Source organism: Notechis scutatus, chromosome 3, assembly GCF_049901735.1.
Source record: "Notechis scutatus isolate UNSWTSFEM ecotype Mainland chromosome 3, rNotScu1.2, whole genome shotgun sequence".
In the NCBI taxonomy this organism is placed as follows: domain Eukaryota; kingdom Metazoa; phylum Chordata; class Lepidosauria; order Squamata; family Elapidae; genus Notechis; species Notechis scutatus.
In genome coordinates this window covers 50857949-50879546 of record NC_142011.1, presented here as the reverse complement: position 1 = coordinate 50879546, position 21598 = coordinate 50857949, and the positions used below count along the sequence as shown (strand labels likewise).

At 35.0% G+C, this 21598-nt stretch overlaps 1 protein-coding gene and 1 long non-coding RNA gene across 2 annotated transcripts in view; one reads left to right on the top strand and one right to left on the bottom strand.

The window, feature by feature from the left end:
- GRM4 (glutamate metabotropic receptor 4) overlaps window positions 1-21598 on the bottom strand; it is a 360805-nt gene that overhangs the window by 160782 nt on the left and 178425 nt on the right. The gene's annotated exons all lie outside the window — the stretch shown is intronic.
- LOC148131178 (uncharacterized) overlaps window positions 1049-21598 on the top strand; it is a 75741-nt gene continuing 55191 nt past the window's right edge. Inside the window, exon 1 of the long non-coding RNA XR_015748536.1 lies at window positions 1049-1184. This is a non-coding gene — a long non-coding RNA (uncharacterized LOC148131178). The remainder of the gene's footprint in view (window positions 1185-21598) is intronic.

The window sequence follows — 21598 nt, the reverse complement described above, 5'->3', positions numbered from 1 at the left end:
AAATGCTGGGGAGAGATGTTTTGTTTATGATATAAATGTCCAGAGTTTTTTTAAATTATATTTCCTTTTCTCGCTTTCTTATACAAAGTATAATCACTAAAGAGAAGGTGACAATTTGTTTAATATAGTTTTAATGGTCTGTCACTTGGCTGTACTCACAATGGATACTAATCAATGTTTTGCATTGCCAGTTGAATGTATGTCTTTTACATTCACACCTGCTTCAGTGCATTCTGCTTGGCAGTTTATGAAGGATGCTAAGCAAACCTGTTTTATTTTGGCTTGCTAGGGTTTGGGGGGGGAGAGAGAGAGAGAGAGAGAGAGGGAGGGAAGGAGGGAGGAAGAGGGAGAGGGAGAGAGAGAGAGATTGATTTAAATTCCGATGCCTGTCTGGTTCTCAAATCTGTCTAGAACAAAGGCAGGCTTGATGTCCACTTTGTTTTTATTGCATCTGAGGCCAAAATCAAATGAAGACAAAGAGTTCAGGAACTGGTCCTAGCAAAAACAAACATGTGTTTTCATCTAAGTGGATAAAAATAGCTCCATCCTTTATTTTGCTCATAAAAGCAGGAAGAAAAAGAGGCAGTGTTTTGTTCTGTTTAATGGTAGCTTTTGGTTCACCTGTGCACCTGCAACATTTTCTTTTAAACTCCTGAGAAATAGTAACTTACTTGGATCTTCTCCAGTGCATGCTCAATTTATACATGCAGCAAAATGAATAAATGCATGGTCATTATCTGTGGCAGCTTATCAATTACTACTTAAAACTATTTTTACATAGAATCCAGGCTGTTAGGAATAGTATAGCTCTGGGGGTTGTCCTGAGAAATGCCATCACTGTGAGAGTAGCCTTTAATAATATTTTTTTCCCCTAGGCTTGAAATAGCCTTTGCTAGATTGCAAACAGCTTGGCACAGCAGGGCTCTTGGGATTCTCTTCTGTTATGGTGGGGTTAATATATGTTGTCAAACATAGGTCAGGGTTTAATCTCCAGCATTAAGGGCTCTGTGGGAGCTGCTGAGGCTCAGAGAAGCACAGTAGTAAAATGCCCTCTTGATTGCAGGTAGATAATAAGCTCTTGCTGTTGCCAGCATCAATCAGGGACCAGTTTGCCTGCCACTCCCTACTGAGCTGATTGCTGCAAATGCTTGAGAATAAAACGACCTGTAAAGATATCTCTCCAGGTAAGCCTTATGCAGAAGGAGAGCACCAGTTCATTTTCTTCCATGAAGATGCCTCTTTTCTTTTCTCTTTCCAAATGCTAAAAGAATATTCTTTACCTTTTCCCATGCTTAATTCCTTAATCATGTTCTGCAAATATATAATGTGATTTATGGTCCAAAACCTGCTTACATTCTTGAAAGATCTACTTTATATGCCCTTTTCTTTCTTTTTTTGCATTTCTGGAGCAGTTATTTTGGATTATATTGATTCATGAGAACCCATTGATATATCATGTGTGGGTATGATTGATTAGATTCCTTTTTTATGATGTGTAATTGTCAAGAGGTTGAATTATAATAGATTGAGGAAGGAGGAATGGATCAATGGATCAATAGGCAGGCTGACTGACTGGGCTGATGAAAAAATTAGACCAATGTAATTGGTGGGAAATAAAGTAAATGGTTCCAAATTATATATAAACATCAAAATAAAAAGTTGACTTTTGTAACTTTTGTAAGTAAAAGTCAAGTGCTTGCTAAAGATCAGACAACAGTGGTCTGTTGGGAAAAAATGAATGTTTGTAGAAAGAAATTAGAAAAGGCTGTGCAAGACAAGTTTCTTTGGCTCAATTTGTTATGAGACAGTAAGAGTTAGATATGTTAGAAGGAACAAAAGTAGTAAGAATGAAGAAAGGCATGGGGCACTGAAATAACATGAATTGTATACAGAGGCATGTTTCCAATGTGAAATAACTGCATTGAGGTATCTAAGTCATATAAAAAGAATCAAACTACAAAACAAATATACAAAAGAAGAGCAAATAGGTTGAGGGGAACAGGAAGACTAAAAAAAAATCATGGCTGATAAAGTTAATGAGATCCTCAAAAAGAACTTAAAAGAACAAAAGAATGATTTTCAAAGAACAGAAAGTTATGGAAATATACAGTTAATCGTATTGAATTAAATTAGATTCAGTAAATTGATCTTACCTGTTCTATTTCCTATCTTTTTTTTTTCTTTAGCTTACTGCTTCTAACTCTTTTTCTGCTTTTTATTTAACCCTGCTTGCCCTGAAAGGAACCGTGTGATGGGTGTTGTATGTTTGTATATGTATATGTTGGAAGAAAATTTCCAGGTCTGAAATCTTCAGAAAGAACTAAACTTTTCTCTGTCTTTTTCCAAAATTAAGTCTTTTTTTTTTGTTTATTATAGTTCAACTACATTTTGATGCTAGAAATACTGATTTATAATAAGGTATATAAGGACGTGTATCTATCAGTATTTTATTCCATCATAAAAGGAAACCAATGAAAGAAGAAATTTCTGCAGAAGCAGTAGCAGTTCAGCAGTGATATAATTGGCACTCATAGAAGAACTATATTATGAGAGAATTTTTCTACATTGTTTTCTAGAACTGCCCCAGCATCTCTCATCTTACAATTAAGAGCAATGGCACATAAAAAAAGAAGTACTCCAATTTTACAGTGCATCAGAGACTAGAATAGACTTCAATTTTGGACCATTTTCCTTGCCTTCATTTACTTATTTATTATTTATGTTGAGCTAAATGTATGTATACACAACAGAGATAATAAAAAAAATGTAACTTCAAACTTCATCATCATCAAGGGAGAAAAGGGGGGGAAAGGAGTGGGAAGACCAGGCTATTTATTTATTTTATTTTATTTATTTGATTTGCCAATTGTTTACAAGATAATAAGTATAAATGTATACATAGTTGTGAATACATGAAATGGTTACATATAAGAAAAATAAAAGAATAAGAGAAACAATAGGACAGGGACGGTAGGCACGTTGGTGTGCTTATGCACGCCCCTACAGACCTCTTAGGAAAGGGGTGAGGTCAATAGTAGACAGTCTAAGGTTAAAGTTTTTGGGGTTTGGGGAAGAAACTACAGAGTCGGGTAGAGTATTCCAGACATTGACCACTCTATTGCTGAAGTCGTATTTCCTGCAATCAAGTTTGGTGCGGTTTACTTTGAGTTTGTATCTATTGTGTGCTCTTGTGTTGTTATGGTTGAAGCTGAAGTATTCATTGACAGGTAGGACATTGCAATGTATGATTTTGTATACCATGCTTAAGTCAGACCGAAGACGGCGTAATTCAAGGTTTTCTAGTTCTAGAATTTCAAGTCTGGTGGCATAAGGTATTCTACAGCGAGTAGAGGAGTGGAGAACTCTTCTTGTGAAATATTTCTGGACTTTCTCAATTGTGCTAATATCAGATACGTAGTGTGGATTCCAATATAATCAGAACAACTTCAGAATTCTGACCCTATCTCTCAAAAGGTTTTTTTTTGTTGTTGTTCCTTTGTGCACAAAACACAGAAAGAAAACCACACTTTAATTCAAACAGTGAAAACAGCTATGAACAATCCATTACTTCAAATCAAGCATAGATTGTTCTTTCCACCATTAAATGGTAACTCTTTTTCCCAACTCCTATGCTTGAAAGGTATCCTGGTAAATTCTAAATATTGAGGAAGGGCCAAGAAAAACATATGCATGATTCATACATATATGAGTGTGATTGAACTCACGTAAATAACTCCATGGGTTTTTTGTTTGATTTTGTTAGACAGTAATTAACATTATCAAGTATCTGAATAGCATAAATGCATGGTTTGTGGGAAGTGAGGTGGAGGAATGGCTAAAATGTAAAAAAAAAATAAAGAGAAATAGATAATAAACATCTTTACCACATATCATAAATATCTGCTATAATAAATTTATTACAATTAAGATAATGAAGTCTGCCCAAATGTAATAGAATTATGGTTTCTGGCTCTGTTGTTTCATTATTCCAAATTTGTTTGTAACCTTTTCTAGTATGGCTATTAGAGGCCTTGTTAACCCACATCTGAGTTATTACATTATGTAACATTTTCTACACTGAACAATTGTTATTTATACTAAGTTGAAACAAACATTAAGAACCTCATTTTTAAGTTTAAGATTCAGAGCCTTATTTCTATATTTCAGATTTTAAATTTAAGATTCTGAAAGCCTTGAAGAATTCTGTCTAATGGGACAAAGAAGAAATGAAGAGAAATCAAATCCTATGACAATACTTTACTGAACTAGATTGTTTAAGACTGTTAGAAGTAAAGGAAAAGATATAAACATGATTTATTTGATCAAGCTTAAAACAGGATGTTTTGTTCCTTCTGGCAACCTCTTATGAACTTTCTGCTGACACTAGGACTAAAAAGATGATGTTTTATGGATTTATTTATTGATAAGAGATATGAGATGAGATGAAGAGTTAAATGTTTGTAACTCTAGTGGGGATGAAAAGTCATTAAACTGTTTATATTTATTGTGATAAAGGTTGGAAGTCACTTTATTTCTTTTCTATTTATTTCTTTTCTCTTTCTTTATTCTTCTCTTTCTTCTCTCTTCTTTTTTCTTACAATTTTTATTTTTTCTTTCTATTCTCCTTTCTTTAAGAGTCATGATGGCATGGTAGTTAGAATGCAGTACTGCAGGCTACTTCTGCTGACTGCTGTCTGCCAGCAGTTCAGCTGTTCGATTCTTACTGGCTCAAGGTTCAGCCTTCCTTCCTTCTGTAGTGATTAAAATGAGGACCCAGGGGCAATATGCTGACACTGTAAACTTCTTAGAGAAGACTGTAAAGCACTGTGAAGCAGTATATAAGTCTACATGCTATTGTTATTTAAGTTTAGTTTGTATTAGATTTTACTATTGCAATCAAAAGCTGAGCTTTGCAATGATTTTAATTTTAAAAGCTGCAATTCATTATAAATATTGGGGGGGTTATTTATATATTATTGGAATTCTTAAGTTTCTAGTTGCCTCCTTTGGGATTTTAAGGTGATTAAAAAGAATATAAATGAGAACTCAGAAAATTAACTGATAATCCTGATAACACAAAAAAAAGAACAGCAACTCTGAATATGGCATTCAAAGCTTTAGGTAATGATGATTGAATACAAAAATTTTGAGCAATTCAAGCTCCTTGTGGTTATGCTTCAAGAAACAGACACAAAAATAAGCTGAATTAGAAAAATAAGCTGAATATTTTGATAAGCAGGTAAAAAGGTTCAATAAACCAAGGGCAGTGGCTATTCTGATAAAAACTAGGATAAATTTCAAGGCTCAAAATATTCTAAAATATAGGAAATAGATAAAGGATGGATGGATGGATGGATGGATGGATGGATGGATGGATGGATGGATGGATGGACATGACACGACATGACATGACACAGACACAGACCAAAATTTACTGCATTAACAGCATTAACTCTGCTGTTTAAGTATACTGTTAAACAAGGCCAGATTGGATATCTACAAATGATTATGAAAAATGCAAAAGAAATTAAGGAAAATATTTGTAACTCAGGGTTGAAATGAGGGGTCCTTGGTGCTCTCTGAGTTTGAAAAGAAATTAATATACACATTGGCAGGAATCGTTAACATTGATGCATTAAAGCCCTTTATTGAAATATTTAAGAGATTTCAGAACTTAATGCATAGTCTTGGACATGGATTTGTAGCCACCTCTATAGTAAAAATAGCATAATTTTTAATCAGAGACATATAAATCTCTCTCCAGGATATATTATATATGGGTATATGGGCTTGTTTTGAACTATTTGCAGTGAGCTAAAATGATATTAGGCTATCCCCAAAAGAACCTTATTCTTAATTAGATATGGTTATTGAAGTTCCTTGCCTTATGATTGAAGAGTTAACCCTATTTTACTTGATAACATAGCAGTAGGGCAACAATTAGCTCAAATGTTGAGGATTTTTCCAAGAAACACCAGTAAGAATAAGGTAGGGATGAAGGCAGAATTAAGAGGAGGCATGTAAATTTGATGAGCAAGATGAGTAAGATCACAAATAACAAGCTTTATTCATGAATTAATATTTTACTAGCAAAATATAAAAGAAAATAAAAGGTGAGAATTAGAAGTTTTGGAGACAGATAAAATTACATTTCAAATTATTATTGCTAAACAAAGATATTATGAATACGATGAGAAAAAAAATTAGAATTCTACTGAGTTAATTTTTTAAAAGATTTTTTTTTAAATCCTTACCAATGTAATTAAGGATAGTAGTGCTCAAACAGTGACCAAAACTAAAGATATAAGCAAATAATTTGTTTCTTTCCAGAAGCAAATCAATCAATAATTAAAATAAGCCAACAGTTAAATAGATTAGTATTCCCAGAACTAACTCCAGATATATAAAATATCCTTTCAGAAATTTTCAAAGTTTTTATCACTTTTATAAATGAAAAGCCACTAAGTACTGATGGACTGTCAGCAAAATTTTACAAATAAAAAGCTCTTAATATTAGACTTTTTACTCTCACAGAATATCTTGCTCCTGGTAAAGTTTTGAGAGGAGTTCCAGATAACCCTGGTACTTGAACCAGGTAAAGATTCTCAGGAAATGATGTCCTACAGACCCATCTCATTTCTCAGTGTTCACCAAATTATTAGCTAACCCCCAACTGGAAAAAAATTATGCAAATGGACCACTCAAGTTTTATCCCCAAAAGAAATATATCTATCCCTAGAAGAAAACTATTAAACATGAATATATGTTAATTAGCTATGTCTTGTTGCATATTCTTAAAGCTTTTGATTCTTTGGAACCACAATCTTTAAAACAACTATCAAAGAATCTTAAATATAGATCTCACTTTCATAAAATGATTAATCCCATTTATGGGCCAACTACAGCTAGGTAGCTTTTGTTGGTCCAGATAGCTCAGATAGGACTTAACAATTACAACTCAAATTATATTATGATTTCAAGAGGTATTAAACAGGGCTGCCCTTTATCATCTTTATTTAATATGTCTATAGCACTTCTCTCTAATGATCAGAGTCAAAGGTAGTGAGGATAAATCTTCTAAATTTATTCACAGATGATATGGTTCTAACTTTCTCAAATAGCTCCTATTTAGCTAATTGTATTAAAAAGGAGTTAGGAATATGTAAATATTAGCAATTCTGTTGATGTTCATTCAAAAGGTGACAACAATAGGACAGCGAGCCAGTTGGTACCAGGCTAGAAAGTCAGAGACCATGAGTTATAGTCCTGCCCTAGCCATGAAAGTCATCTGGGTGACTTTGGGTGATTCACTCTCTCTCAGCCCAACGCACCTTATAGGGTTGTTATTGTGGGGAAAATAAGAGATGAAAGGTGTGCTGGATATATCTGCCACCTTGAGTTACTTGTAAAAAAATAATAAGGGTGGTAAATAAATCAGTAAGTAGGTAAGTAATATTAAGCCATATGGATTAATGCATCTTCAAAATTTTTTTTTTTTTTTTTTTTTTTTTTTTTTTTTTTTTTTTTTTTTTTTTTTTTTTTTTTGTTTTGTTATGGGTTGGGGGGTGGGGGGGGGGGGGGTGTTTTTTTTTTTTTTTTTTTTTTTTTTTTTTTTTTTTTGTGGGGTTTTTTTTTTTTTTTTTTTTTTTTTTTTTTTTTTTTTTTTTTTTGGGGGGGGGTTTGTTTTTGGGGGGGTTTTTTTTGCATTTTTTATTTTTTTTTTTGTTTTATTTTTTTTTTTTTTAATTTTTTGTGTTGTTTTTTTTATTTATTGGTGTTGAATGGGGGGGTTGTTTTTTTTTTTTTTTTTTTTTTTGTTTGGGTTGGGCCGGGGCGGGGTGATTAAGAGTTTTCTAGTTTTAGTCCTTATCATAACTAGAAGGTAGACTCTTCTGTATTTCTGGCTTTCTCAAAAAAAAAAACAAGGAAATTAGAACCATCCCTTATCATTCTTTCAGATGGCACAAAGCATGTGCTGCTATTATTGTTACTGCTATATTAAAATAAGTTTAAGATAATAGAAAGTCAATTTTACGTTGTTCATAGCAACCCCATGGGTTCATTAGATCTAATATGGGTTATAGCTGGTGGATTTCTACCAAAGAAAAAACATTAAATGGGGAATCCTTTCAAGATGAATCACATGCAAAGACCAAGGCTGTATAGTCTTTTGGTAAAATCAAAGGGAGAAAGAGAATTTATACAGAGTTTCAAGAGTCTATTATGGTTAATGGATAAATTGAATTAATCTGTGTTGTGTGAGTCTCTGGATTTATCAGTGGCCTCTTCTGGTCAATTACTTGAACACCTAATGGGATGGGGTTTTTATGTATGAACTATTTATGAAGGAACAAGTCCTATTGATTGGTTGCAATTAGTTGGATAAATACAGTGTTAATCTCTTCCACATTTATCTGTCAGGGTTCTTGGTGCAGTATCAAGCTAAAAGAGTGAAAAGTAAGTATCTAAAGTAACTTGATTGTAGGAAATAAACTTGATTGCAAGAAATACGACTTCAGCAACAGAGTGGTCAATGTCTGGAATACTCTACCTGACTCTGTGGTTTCTTCCCCAAACCCCAAAAACTTTAACCTTAAACTATCTACTATTGACTTCACCCCTTTCCTAAGAGGTCTGTAGGGGGCGTGCATAAGCGCACCAATGTGCCTACCATCACTGTCCTATTGTTTCTTTTTTGTCTTATATGTATCCATTTCATGCATTCATAACTATGTTGATGATTACAGACTAGTTGCTCTAACATCTGTAGTTATGAAAATCTTTGAAAGGCTTGTGCTGTCCCACCTGAAAACCATCACGGATCCACTGTTAGATCCCATGCAGTTTGCATACCGAATAGATCGACAGATGATGCTGTTAACATGGCTCTGCATTACATCCTACAACACCTTGAATCTCCAAATATCTATGCAAGGGTCCTCTTTGTAGACTTTAGTTCAGCATTCAATACCATCATTCTAGACACTCTTCTAAGTAAATTAAACCAACTAGCAGTACCTGAACACACTTGCAAGTGGATCATAAGCTTCCTAACAGACAGGAAGCAGCAGGTGATGTTAGGCAGAATCACATCCGATACTTGTACAATCAGCACAAGGCTGTGTGCTTTCTCCATTTCTCTTCTCTTCTATATACCAATGACTGCATCTCAAACTATCCATCTGTTAAAATACTGAAGTTTGCTGATGACACAACAGTGATTGGTCTCATTCGAGACAATGATGAATCCACATACAGACAGGAGGTTATACAACTTGGCTCATGGTGTAACCAGAACAATCTGGAACTGAGCACACTCAAAACAGTAGAGATGGTGGTGGACTTTAGAAGAAGCCCTCCCATACTACGACGTCTTACAATACTAGACAACACCATATCAACAGTAGAGACCTTCAAATTTCTAGGTTCTACTATATCACATGACCTAAAATAGACACCTAACATCAAAAACGTCATCAAAAAAGCACAACAAAGAATGTTCTTTCTGCACCAACTCAGGAAGCTCAAACTGCCCAAGGAGCTGCTGATCCAGTTGTACAGAGGAATGATTCTGTCATCTGCACCTCAATAACTGTCTGGTTTGGTTCTGCAACCTAACAGGACAGACACAGACTTCAGAGAGTAATTAGGACTGCAGAAAAAACAATTACTACCAACCTGCCTTCAATCGAGGACCAGTATACTGCAGGAGTCAAAAAGAGAGCTGTGAAAATATTTACAGACCCCTCACATCCCGGACATAAACTGTTTCAACTCCTTCCCTCAAAACGATGCTATAGAGCACTGCACATCAGAACAACTAGACACAAGAACAGTTTTTTTTCCCAAAAGCCATCACTGCTAAACAAATAATTCCCTCAACCCTTTCAACTATTACAAAGTCTGCATTACTATTACTGTTAATCTTGTCATCACTCCTTATCACCCATCTCCTCCCACTTGTGACTGTATGACTGCAACTTTGTGGCTTGTATACTTACAGTTTAGATTGACTGTTTCCTAATATGATTGATTGCTTATTGTACTCTATGACTATCATTAAGTGTCGTACCTTATGATTCTTGACTCCTGACGAATGCATCTTTTCTTTTATGTATACTGAGAATATTTACACCAAGGCAAATTCCTTGTGTGTCCTATCACACTTGGCCAATAAAGTATTCTATTCTATTCTATTCTATTCTATTCTATTCTATACTTATACCTGTTATCTTATAAATGCTTGACAAAATAAAATAAATAAAAAATAAATAAATGTTGATAGTAATTGATCCATAATCCTATCCAGTTCTGAAAAACAGTTTTGATGAACTATTGCAACTAATGTTGCAAACTCAAAGATGAATCTCAATCACTTCAGTTTCTAATAATCTCCCCATCTGGATTAAGAGAAATGATATAGTAGTATCTAAATACTAATAATATTGAGAAACTTTATTATTTGTGTTCACGTTTATTATTTATGTTAAAGTTGTATTGTTTTTTCATCTTAGCATATTTTTGTAGGGAAAAATAGATATTGATTCATGAAGATATGTGAATGAATGAAGCAATTGCAAAAAGGAAGAAGCTTTAACTGAAAGCTCTGAAACAAACAAAATTTTTAAAAAGTGTTAAAGATTAGCGTTACAAATTTTAAAAAGAGAGAAATGCTTCAAAATGTTTATTTAGAATATAAGAAGTGAAACCTTCGCTATGACTTATTCTTTAGCAAGAGAATTGAAGATTGCATCAGCTATTTCACTTATATTCATTCACACAGTCAGCTCCATGCTACTTGTTTTAATGCATATATAAAGGAACTGTCAGTAAAAAGCTGAATTAGAAGCATTTGGCTTCTACCTGTGTGATATAAGGTCGTTCTATTACAGCATATAAACACATCAGATGGAATCTAATAATCTAATAACTTTGATTTAATTTATGCTTACCATTAATGTAGTTCCTTTTCTGATTCTTGTTATGTTCCACTACTTCTCCTCTCCCCAATTAGTGAATTTAAATGAAATGGTTGAGCTTGAAGTACTTTACTTGACAAGCTGAAACTCAATGCTTCCCTACCTGGAAGGATTCATTGTTCATGCCATATGTACACTGCAGGAAACCAGCTCATTAGAGAAGCTGTAGGATCCTGCTTCCTCTGGGCAAGAGAAAGCTTCTCAAGCAGGAAATTGCAGGAAACAGGGTTGTTACAAAAAGAAACAAGTCCCTATCCTGTCCTGCTCATATCTTATAATCCAATAAACTCACTGGATAACTCTATGCTCTTTCAGAGCAGTATAAGGGTATATGGGAATGACCTTGGGAGATGAGGCAAGAGCTACAGCCAAGGCAACAGTCAGAGAAGAGGCAACTTAACCAGCAAAAAGAATGTGCTTGTGCAAAACAACTCAGAAGGAACCCTCCCTAGTTTCTTGAGTTGTAAAGGCAACAGAAGAGAAATGTGGTTTTAGACCTGCAAGATCTGTTAATATAACCTTACAGTAAAGTAGAATTAGTACTTCTTGGTGTCTTCTTGTCTTGACTACCACACAAGGCAGACAGACTTAATTCAAGGTTTCTTCTGTTTCTTATTGTTTGTTTGTTTGGAACTAAAGGCATTAGCAAATTTCCATAGCCACCCCCCCTCCTTGCTTTGGTAGCAAAAGGATCCACTGGGCAATTCAGGGTATTCATGGGGGTAGGGTGAGGAATCAAAAAGTCAAGATGGCACCAGTGACCATGAAACTGAAGACCTGCCTGGTTTTTTTTATATGTGCCACATGTGTGGCATGCATAAAAAGGCTTCCATCACACAGCTTTGGCAACCAGGTTGATTCTTATTTTTTACAAATAATTTTATTAAGCATTATAAATGAAAGAAATAAAAACAGAAATATAAACAAAGAATATAAAATCTGAAAAAAAGCACAAAAGAAAAGGAGCTTCCCCTTTATCTTTTCAGGAAAAGACAATTTTAATACCTTAATGCCATCTCTAAATACAAGATAATCTCTCTTTCCACCCCTCCCCATAGTTCATCTCTTCAGTAAAACAAAAACAAAAATCCAAATATTTTTTCAATTATTCCTTGTTTATTTATTTATTTTATTTATTTATTTGATTTGCCAATTGTTTACAAGATAATAAGTATAAGTGTATACATAGTTGTGAATACATGAAATGGGTACATATAAGAAAAATAAAAGAAGAATAAGAGAAACAATAGGACAGGGACGGTAGGCACGTTGGTGCGCTTATGCACGCCCCCTACAGACCTCTTAGGAAAGGGGTGAGGTCAATAGTAGACAGTCTAAGGTTAAAGTTTTTTGGGGTTTGGGGAAGAAACTACAGAGTCGGGTAGAGTATTCCAGACATTGACCACTCTATTGCTGAAGTCGTATTTCCTGCAATCAAGTTTGGTGCGGTTAACTTTGAGTTTGTATCTGTTGTGTGCTCTTGTGTTGTTATGGTTGAAGCTGAAGTATTCATTGACAGGTAGGACATTGCAATGTATGATTTTATATACCATGCTTAAATCAGACCGAAGACAGCGTAATTCAAGGTTTTCTAGTTCTAGAATTTCAAGTCTGGTGGCATAAGGTATTCTACAACGAGTAGAGGAGTGGAGAACTCTTCTTGTGAAATATTTCTGGACTTTCTCAATTGTGCTAATATCAGATACGTAATCTGGGTTCCAGACTGATGAACTGTATTCGAGTATTGGTCTAGCAAATGTTTTGTATGCTCTGGTTAGTAGTGTGATATTACCAGAGAAAAAGCTACGTAGGATTAGGTTAACAACTCTTAATGCCTTTTTGGCTATGTAGTTGCAGTGGGCTCTAGCACTTAGATCATTAGAGGTGAGTATTCCAAGGTCCTTTACAGAGCTTGGGTCATCAACAAGATCTTGACTATTCAGCTTGTATTTTATTTTCTGATTTTTTTTGCCAATATGTAAGACAGAGCATTTATTTGTTGAGATTTGAAGTTGCCATTTGTTTGACCATTCTGATACATAGTCAAGATCTTTTTGTAGGGTAGCAGTATTGTCTGTGGTATTGAACAGCTTTACATCATCAGCGAAAAGAACGCAATTGCTCTTAATATGATCACAGAGGTCATTTATGTAGAGTATGAAGAGAGTTGGTCCTAGAACACTGCCTTGGGGGACACCACTATTGACAGGTACAGAATTTGATAGGACGCTCCCAATTTTGACCATTTGTTGTCTGTTTGCCAGGAATGCTTCTATCCAGTTATTCAGTTGTCCAGAGATACCATAGGATTTTATTTTTAGGAGTAGTTTGTCGTGTACCACTGAATCAAAGGCTTTACAGAAGTCTATGTAGATTGCGTCTATTGCTTTGCCCTGGTCGAGTTGTGTCGTCCATATGTTTTTGCAATGTAAGAGTTGCAGATTACAGGATAGTTTTTTTCTGAAACCAAATTGTTTATTGGAGAGTAGGTTGTTTGTCTCTAAGTGGAGGATGATGGATTGGTTAATAATTGATTCCATGACTTTACAGGTGACGCAGCATAAGGAGATTGGTCTGTAATTTTCAACTAGGCTTGGGTCTCCCTTTTTGAAGATGGGGATGACTGTGGCTTGTGACCATAGGTTAGGCAAGGAGCTGGTCCTGAAAGATTTTTCAAAGATTATGCTTAGAGGTTTGGCTATGGCAGTGGATAGCTTTTTTAAGAAGTAGGCACATATTCCATCCGGTCCAATAGATAGAGATGGTTTTAGATTGCGTAGTGCTTTTTTCAACATTGTCTTCTGTAAAATCGATATGTATTAGATCATTGTTGTTATCTGTGGTACGGCTAGGAAATACTGGGCATGATCCATTGCTGTTTACAAATACTGAGCCGAAGAATGTGTTAAAGATGTTGGCTTTAATGGTGTCATCGTTGCAGTCTTTACCATCAGGTCCTATCAAGGGTGGGATAGACCTTGAGTCTTTTAGTTTGTTGTTTACAAAATTGTAAAAAGCACGGGTGGAATTGGTGCTTAGAAGGTTTTCCTCTTGTTTAATGTGATAATTGATGCATTTGGTCTTTATCTGGTGGCATAAATTTTTGTATCAGCTTTTGAAATTGGCAACGTGACCAGATTTGTTTTTCCGCCAGAGTGATCTCTTTTTGGATTGAAGTTTCCTTATTGTTATGGGTAATCTGCTTTTTTGTTTTGTTTTGGGAGTTGTTGTTGGTACATATAGTTTGATGACTCTTTTGACTTCAAGTAAAAATATGTTGTAATGGTCTTCAACAGTATTGCATCCAGTGAATAGAGATTGCCAATCAAGGGATGAGAGATCGTTGTCTATAAGATCATAGTTGCCTTTTTTGAAGTTACAATTGGGGATTACATCATTGTGGTGATTTTTGTGTGGGCGTATGTTGAGACAAAAGTCAATCATATTGTGGTCACTGCTGGAAAAGGGTTCTTTAGTTTGTATTCCGTAAATTAAATTCAAACTATTGCAGAAGATGAGATCGAGGCAGTTGTTTAGTCTAGTGTTGTTGGTTACTAGTTGCTCCAGTCCCAGATTTGTAATAGCATTTTAGAAGGTTGTGTATATGATTTCAGTTGTACAATCATTTAGGGTCCAGTCAATATGAGGTAGATTGAAATCGCCAAGAAAGATAAAAGGGTATGGACAGGATGCAGCCCATGTTAGTAATGTATTTAGCTTGTTTACATGTTCGATGTCATAATCAGGTGCTCTGTAACATAGTAAGAATCGAATTGTGATATTTAAGGATAGTTCACAGATGATGGTCTCAGGAAGAGCAAGCTCCTGGGTAACTTGGATATTTTTTAGATGTAAGGACTTTTTATAGAAGATAGCAACACCACCTCCTCTACGAATTTCACGATCTGATTGGTGAACATGATAGTCTCTTACTGTGGTAATGGAGTCAGGGAGAGATGCATTGAGCCATGTTTCACAGACAAATATAATGTCGAATTTAGCCATATTTAGTAGGAGGAAAAATTCAGGTATTTTATTCACGAGGCTTCTTGCATTGAGTAGGCCAGCAGTAGTTTGAATTGAGGTAGTTAGGGGCGTGCATGCCTAGTCTTGGGTGATGGTGGATTGGTCAGAAAAAGTCCAGTGAGGGAAACTATATATAACTATTTTTCTCTTCTAGCCCTGATCAAATAGGTCAATTTTGTAAAGTTTCCCTGAAGTTTTAATCCCTTCAAAAAGAGGCCTAGAATAGTTTTCTGTTCACCAACCACAGAACCTTCAGAACTTTAACAGAATTTTTGTATATTCAGTAATATTAATCCTTTCATCTATCCCTTCCAGTGGAATTTTTCAAGATCTTAACAAGATTGTTTTTATATCCAGTAAGAAAACATATATATCCTGGTTCAATAGTTCTACATCTCTTTTAGGGAATAAACCAATTCCAAGTTTATATCTTTCTCCATATCATTGCTTATCATGTTTGAACCCTCCTTCAAAATAATTTGAAAATTATCCATTGTAACTTTTATTACAACATACTTTACCCATTTTATCAAGAAAGGTGGCTATCTTTTCAAAAAGGTAGGGAAGAGAAAAGAATCTATTCAATAACTTGAATAGCTCCAATAACACCAGCTCCTTCTAGTGTTGTGGGATTGCACTACAGGGGTAAGCTTAGTGGGACCCCTCACTCCCAATCATTCAATTCATAAATTGACTGCAGAACATCAACTTCTGCAACCTGCTCACATGGAGCAGCTGGCCAGAGACCTATTGGATGATATCAATGATCTCTCCTCCCTCCCAGATCCTGCATCCAGCTGTGATTTTCCTTGCAAATTACTGCAAGAAGTATCATGCCATCAGCAGGATGTCAGCTCACTATGACTCTTTTTTTGTCCTTTCCATAGAAGTGTTATTGGATTGTGATCTGCCCAGGTACTTGCTTCTATTTCAATGTCTTGTATGTTAGAAAGCAATTCTGTTGACATCCATATCACATCTATTCTAGACCATGATGCATGTCTATTTGAATAAAAGGTATATTGTTTATTTTCTGCATTTCTCTCTCTCCATGCATCTTTTAAGTTTATCTCATCTACCATTCAAAAAAAGGATTTTGGCAATGTCTTTCTAGTTTTCTTTGCTGTTTTTTGTGTTTTATAGTCTAATTTGTCATTTATTATTCCATTAAAATCTCTCATCAGACAGATATTAGCATAGTCCAGTTCAAATTATTTTCTTATGTAATTTTCTGTAAAAATCTTCTTGATTATCATTTGGGGCATAAATTGCCATTAAAAGTGTCTTTAGATTATTGTCTGTTATCTCCACCATCAAAATCCTTCCATCATCATCTGTATATATTTGTTCCGCAGGGATTGTATCTCTAATGTATAACATCACTCCTCTCTTTTTACAGTGTGTCAATGCTGTAAATAATTTCCCTAATTTTTGTTGTTTCAATATATAATCATGTTGTTTTTTAATATGTACTTCTTGTAGGCAGATTATATCAAATTTTAATTTCTCTAACTTATGAAATATTTTTCTTCTTTTAATAGCTGAATTAAGCCCATTTATATTAATTGTAATCAGTTTTTTCTCATCCATTTTAGACATTGTAAGAAGGATTTGTTGCTCTAGTAGATCTTGGTTCTCGTTGTTCTCTGGGTACACCACCTATGGCTCCTTCTTCTTTTTCAATTACTGCTGTACATTCCTCTTGAAATTCAATTAACGACTCTTCTTTTCTTGTATCTTCCTCTCTTCCTCTAAAATATTCCAGATAGAATAACTCAGCTTTTTCAACTGTATCAATTCTGTGTCTTTGTTCCTGCCAGGTAAACATGAGACCTTCGGGTATCAGCCATCTGTAATTTATTCCTCTTTTAAGTAACTCTTTGGTCAAGAATAAATATTCTCTTCTGATCTCTCTCACTCTTCTCGGTACCTGTTTCAGTACCACTATTTCTTTATCTTTGTACTTTTGTGTTTTTTCTCTTGCCGCCTGCAGTATTTGTGATTTAATTATTTTCTTAGTAAATCTGATATGAACTTCTCTTGGCAGTTTATTTCTTGTATAGACACAAAAAACCTTATCCATTCCATCCATCATCTTCTCTTTAGTTACCTCTAATGCTTCTGCCAGGATTTCTGTTATCATTTCAGCAAGGTTTTCACCCTTTTCTTCTTCTATATTTTGAAAACTAAGATAGAATTCTGATCTATCAATTTCCCATCCCAATGATTGCAGAGATCTGCCCTTATCTCTTTCCACTTCACTCAGTCGGGTATCCATATCTCCAATCTTCTTATCTCTTTGTACATCTTGTTCTTCAATTTTCTTAATTCTGTCCTTGTATTGCATCATCATCTGTTGAATATTTTCAATTTTCTCATCTGTCTTTTCCATTCTTTGCTCGATATTCTCCATTCTCTTTTCAATATTATCTGTTTTTACTTGTATCTTTTGAATTCCTTGCATAATCATCTGCAGTCTCACTTCTTTCTCCTTCTCTTGTTGTAACATCACCTGTATTGATCGTTGTCCTCCAGATGGTGAGGAAGAAGAAGTCGGGATTGAAGAAGCTGAGGCTGGTATCTTTCTGCTCATCTTAGAGTACTTAATAGAAAAATTAAAAAGAAAAAGCAGGAGCAGCCAATTGCCACTCCAGTAAAAAAATAAAAAATAAAATAAGAGCAAAAAATAAAAATAAAAAAGGGAAGGGAAAAAATCTTCAGGCACTTGAATACCTTAATCCAATTGATTCCAATTATGTAGGAAAAAAGGAAAAAAAGAAAAAATATAAAATGGGAAAAGGATGAAAAAACAAAAAAAAAATAGGAAAAAAAATTAAAAAGACAGAAATCTGTATATTCCCCTTGCTAAAACAAAACAAAGGTAGGAGGGAGGAGAAAAATAAGTAGTCTTATTCTTGCATCAAAGGACTCAAGTCCAAATATAAAAATCCAACTGGGGGGGAAATAGAAAAAAAAAGGGGAAAGAGAAAATGCAATTCTGTCAATAACCAAAGCACTGCCAGTATATGTTCGAGGCTCTTTACTAAATCAAAAAACAAAATTTCCAGTTCTCTTTTCAAGGTCACTTCAATCTTCTTTCTTCAATTTCAAATCCAGACTCCAGCTATCAGTAGTTCCACAGAAGAGCACCTGCAAACAATCTACATGCTCTTTCCACTATCTTTTCAATGAAAAGCAGAGTCCTTGAATGTAACACCAAATGTATCAACAAGAAAGAAAGAAAGGAAAACAATGCATCCAAGCCTCCAAGTAGCAAAAACCAGGAATAGAAAAAATAAAAAGAATCTAAAATTATTAAAAAGAAAAAAACAAGAGAAAAAAACTTTTCCAAAGAGTTATTTTGAAAGGAAAAAATTAAAATTAAAAAGGAAAGAACAGTCCAGTTTAAAAATTGAAAAGTTTTTACAAAATCCAAAGTTCCAATAAAATGAAAGAAAAAACCTTCAGGTTTAATTTGTGCTTAATCTCGCCACTTAAGCACTTTTATCTTCACTTTTAAATTTAATTTTTAGTCTTTTAGGGTGTTCTCTCCAGAAGAAAATAAGTAAAAAATTATCTCACCACACTGATACACTTTTTTTCCAGCTTTCTTCCGTTCCGGAGCTGTCCCAGCTTCAGCAGCTTTAATGGCTGCGCCTCCACCACAGGAAAAAAGGGCTTCTCCTGGATCTACCAGGGACTTTGCGATGTCCCTAGGATCAACAGGATGTGCCCTCCTCAGTCACCGTCCCTACGAGACAGTTTAAGTCCGTTGGGACCATCCTGCAATGGAGATATCAGCAGTGATCTTAGAGCTTAAAGTTCTCATGCTGTACTGCCATGACACCAGCTCCGCCCTTCCCCAATATTTTTTATGTTTAAACCATGGAATTATTCTTGGGGGAAGGATGAGAAAACAACTACTTTTTATTTTTTTGCTTTTTTGCTTCCATTTGCTTTCTGTCTTCAAAACTCTTCTGGCACTTGCTCAGTACCAGTTCTATCAATATAAAAAAAAATCTATCACCACTGGAGTGTTCCTACTCCTAGAAGTAATTTCTTAGTATCCATTCATTTCGATGACGTGTTCCCTGTCCCTTGGCTAATTTCCTTTCTATGAAAGGATCTGTCCTCTTTACGCTCAATGCCGAAGCTTATTCAAGAGTTTTTGAAGAGGGACTTCATCAAAAGTTGAATATGCAGTGAAAATTGGATCACTTCTATCTATATAACTGTTCATCTTCCTCAGCCAATGCATTCTTCCTTCTGCCTCTGTATCCCTCTACTGATACAGGAGAATGCAAATGGGAGGGGAAAGGAGAACTTCTGGCCTACTGCTGCTGACTCACTGGAGAATTAGCAAGCCTCCCTTGCCGTAAATCAGGCAAAGGCAAAAGAAGGGGAAGGGCAGCACACTTCCTAAACCCTCCTCCCAATTCTTCTTCAGTCTAGCAAGAAGGAAGGTATATAGAGCTTGGGCAAAGAGACAGCAGCAATGAGGGCAGAAGACTTATGAATTCCTCCATAAGAGAAAGCAAAAAAACTATCCAGCTATAGCCATTCCCTGCTGTACCATAAATCCCATATAACGATGTTCTCAATTACTATTAAACACAAAAGATGAAGTAGATACCTTATATTGGGCTAAATGTAGTAAATAGTTACTATGAAAAGGAGCTGCTGTGATACCAAGGCTCTATTTCTCTGTTGCATTTTAAAGACCCCTGAAATAAGACATTATTATTTCTGATGCCTAAACAGCTGAACTTCTATTAAAAAAGGAATAGACCACTTTGGAAGGCAGAATGATTTACAATGACAGAACAGATCTTCACAATCCCTTCAAAGCTGCACTACTCTAAATAAAATAGCAGCTTTATTCTGGATTCAAATACATCATGGCACATCTAGGGAGGGAGGAACCTTGGCTGTCAAAAGTAGTTAAGTTATGCTGTTGTCCAGGACTGGAGCTGGTTCCAGTCCCAAATAAAGCTTTAATATCCCTTGTTATTGATTCGTTGGCACACTTTCTATAAAAGTAGAAATTAATTAATTGCCACCAGACTTGAAATTCTAGACCTAGAAAACCTAGAACTATGCCGCCTTTGGTCCAATCTAAGTATAGTATATAAAATCTTACATTGCAATGTCCTACCTGTCAATGAATACTTCAGCTTCAACCATAACAATACAAGAGCAAACAATAGATACAAACTCAAGGTTAATCGCACCAAACTTGATTGCAGGAAATACAACTTCAGCAACAGAGTGGTCAATGTCTGGAATACTCTACCGGACTCTGTGGTTTCTTCCCCAAACCCCAAAAACTTTAACCTTAGACTTTCTACTATTGACCTCACCCCTTTCCTAATAGGTCTGTAGGGGGCATGCATAAGCGCACCAACGTGCCTACCGTCCCTGTCCTATTGTTTCTTTTATTTTTCTTATATGTATCCATGTATTCATAACTATGTTTTTACTTATACCTATCAATACTTATACCTAGCAATTGACAAACCAAATAAAATAAATAAATAAATAAATAATAAGTACAAATTCCCTGGAGGCTACTGCAGTGCAGGAGATAATGAGGCCTATTTTTAACACTAAATATATCTGAATATTTATTTCATCTTAGAAAATACCTACTCCCTTCTCAAGCCTTTATAGTGCCATATTATGATGGCCACTTGCTCCTTTTCTAACACATTTCTTTCCATTATCGTTTCTCAAAAAGTTTTGGCAGCTTATATCCCACTCTGGAACTGATTAAATCATTGCTCTTTAATGTTTGAAATCTCATTAAACATCATGAATTTGGGCAATTTATCCTACTTTTCAGCCAGCAGTGATCTGCTGCTAAATCATTAATTAATGAATTTGCAGTCATAAAAGCAGTCCAAAAAATATAAGCTCTTTTATGGGAGGTTTGGGCAAAATGCAGGCATAATGGCAGATTGACTTTGGGGGTGTGCAAAGAGGTGGGGCTTGATCTGAAAGGTCAGTCATGACATTGCGCTATGAAGTGGGTCCAGTTCAATCAGAAATATTTCATATGGGCCTTTGAACAGGATTTCAAAAAGATGAAAATTGCCTCCCAGCTACATATCTCCTTTTTCCCAATTATAAAGAGAAAATAATACATCTCTATTAACCCCATTAGTCTTCCAAAAAAATTGAATCCCTTTGCGTTAGCTCAAAGAGACAACCTTATTCTTAATTGTCTTTGAGTTTTGCACACTAATAAAATGTAATGTGTAACAAATGCTATTGTTTTTTCCCAAATTATGTAATCTTCATATAGATGAACACTGAAAATATGCTTATTTAATAATCCAGGATTGCAAGTATACAGTATTTTTCTCTGAATGGAAGTATCTTGGCATTCTGTATCCTACTTGCTCATTTCTACATTCTTTTTAAGATGCCTTCCTAAACATAACAAACTGTGGTTTCTATCATAAATAAATACACATGCATATACACACATCCATAAATACATACATAATCTAATAAATGCAATTACCCCAAATAGGATGTATTTTAATATGATAGTTCAGAAGAACAAACCTAGCCTCTTTCCCAAGCCTAAA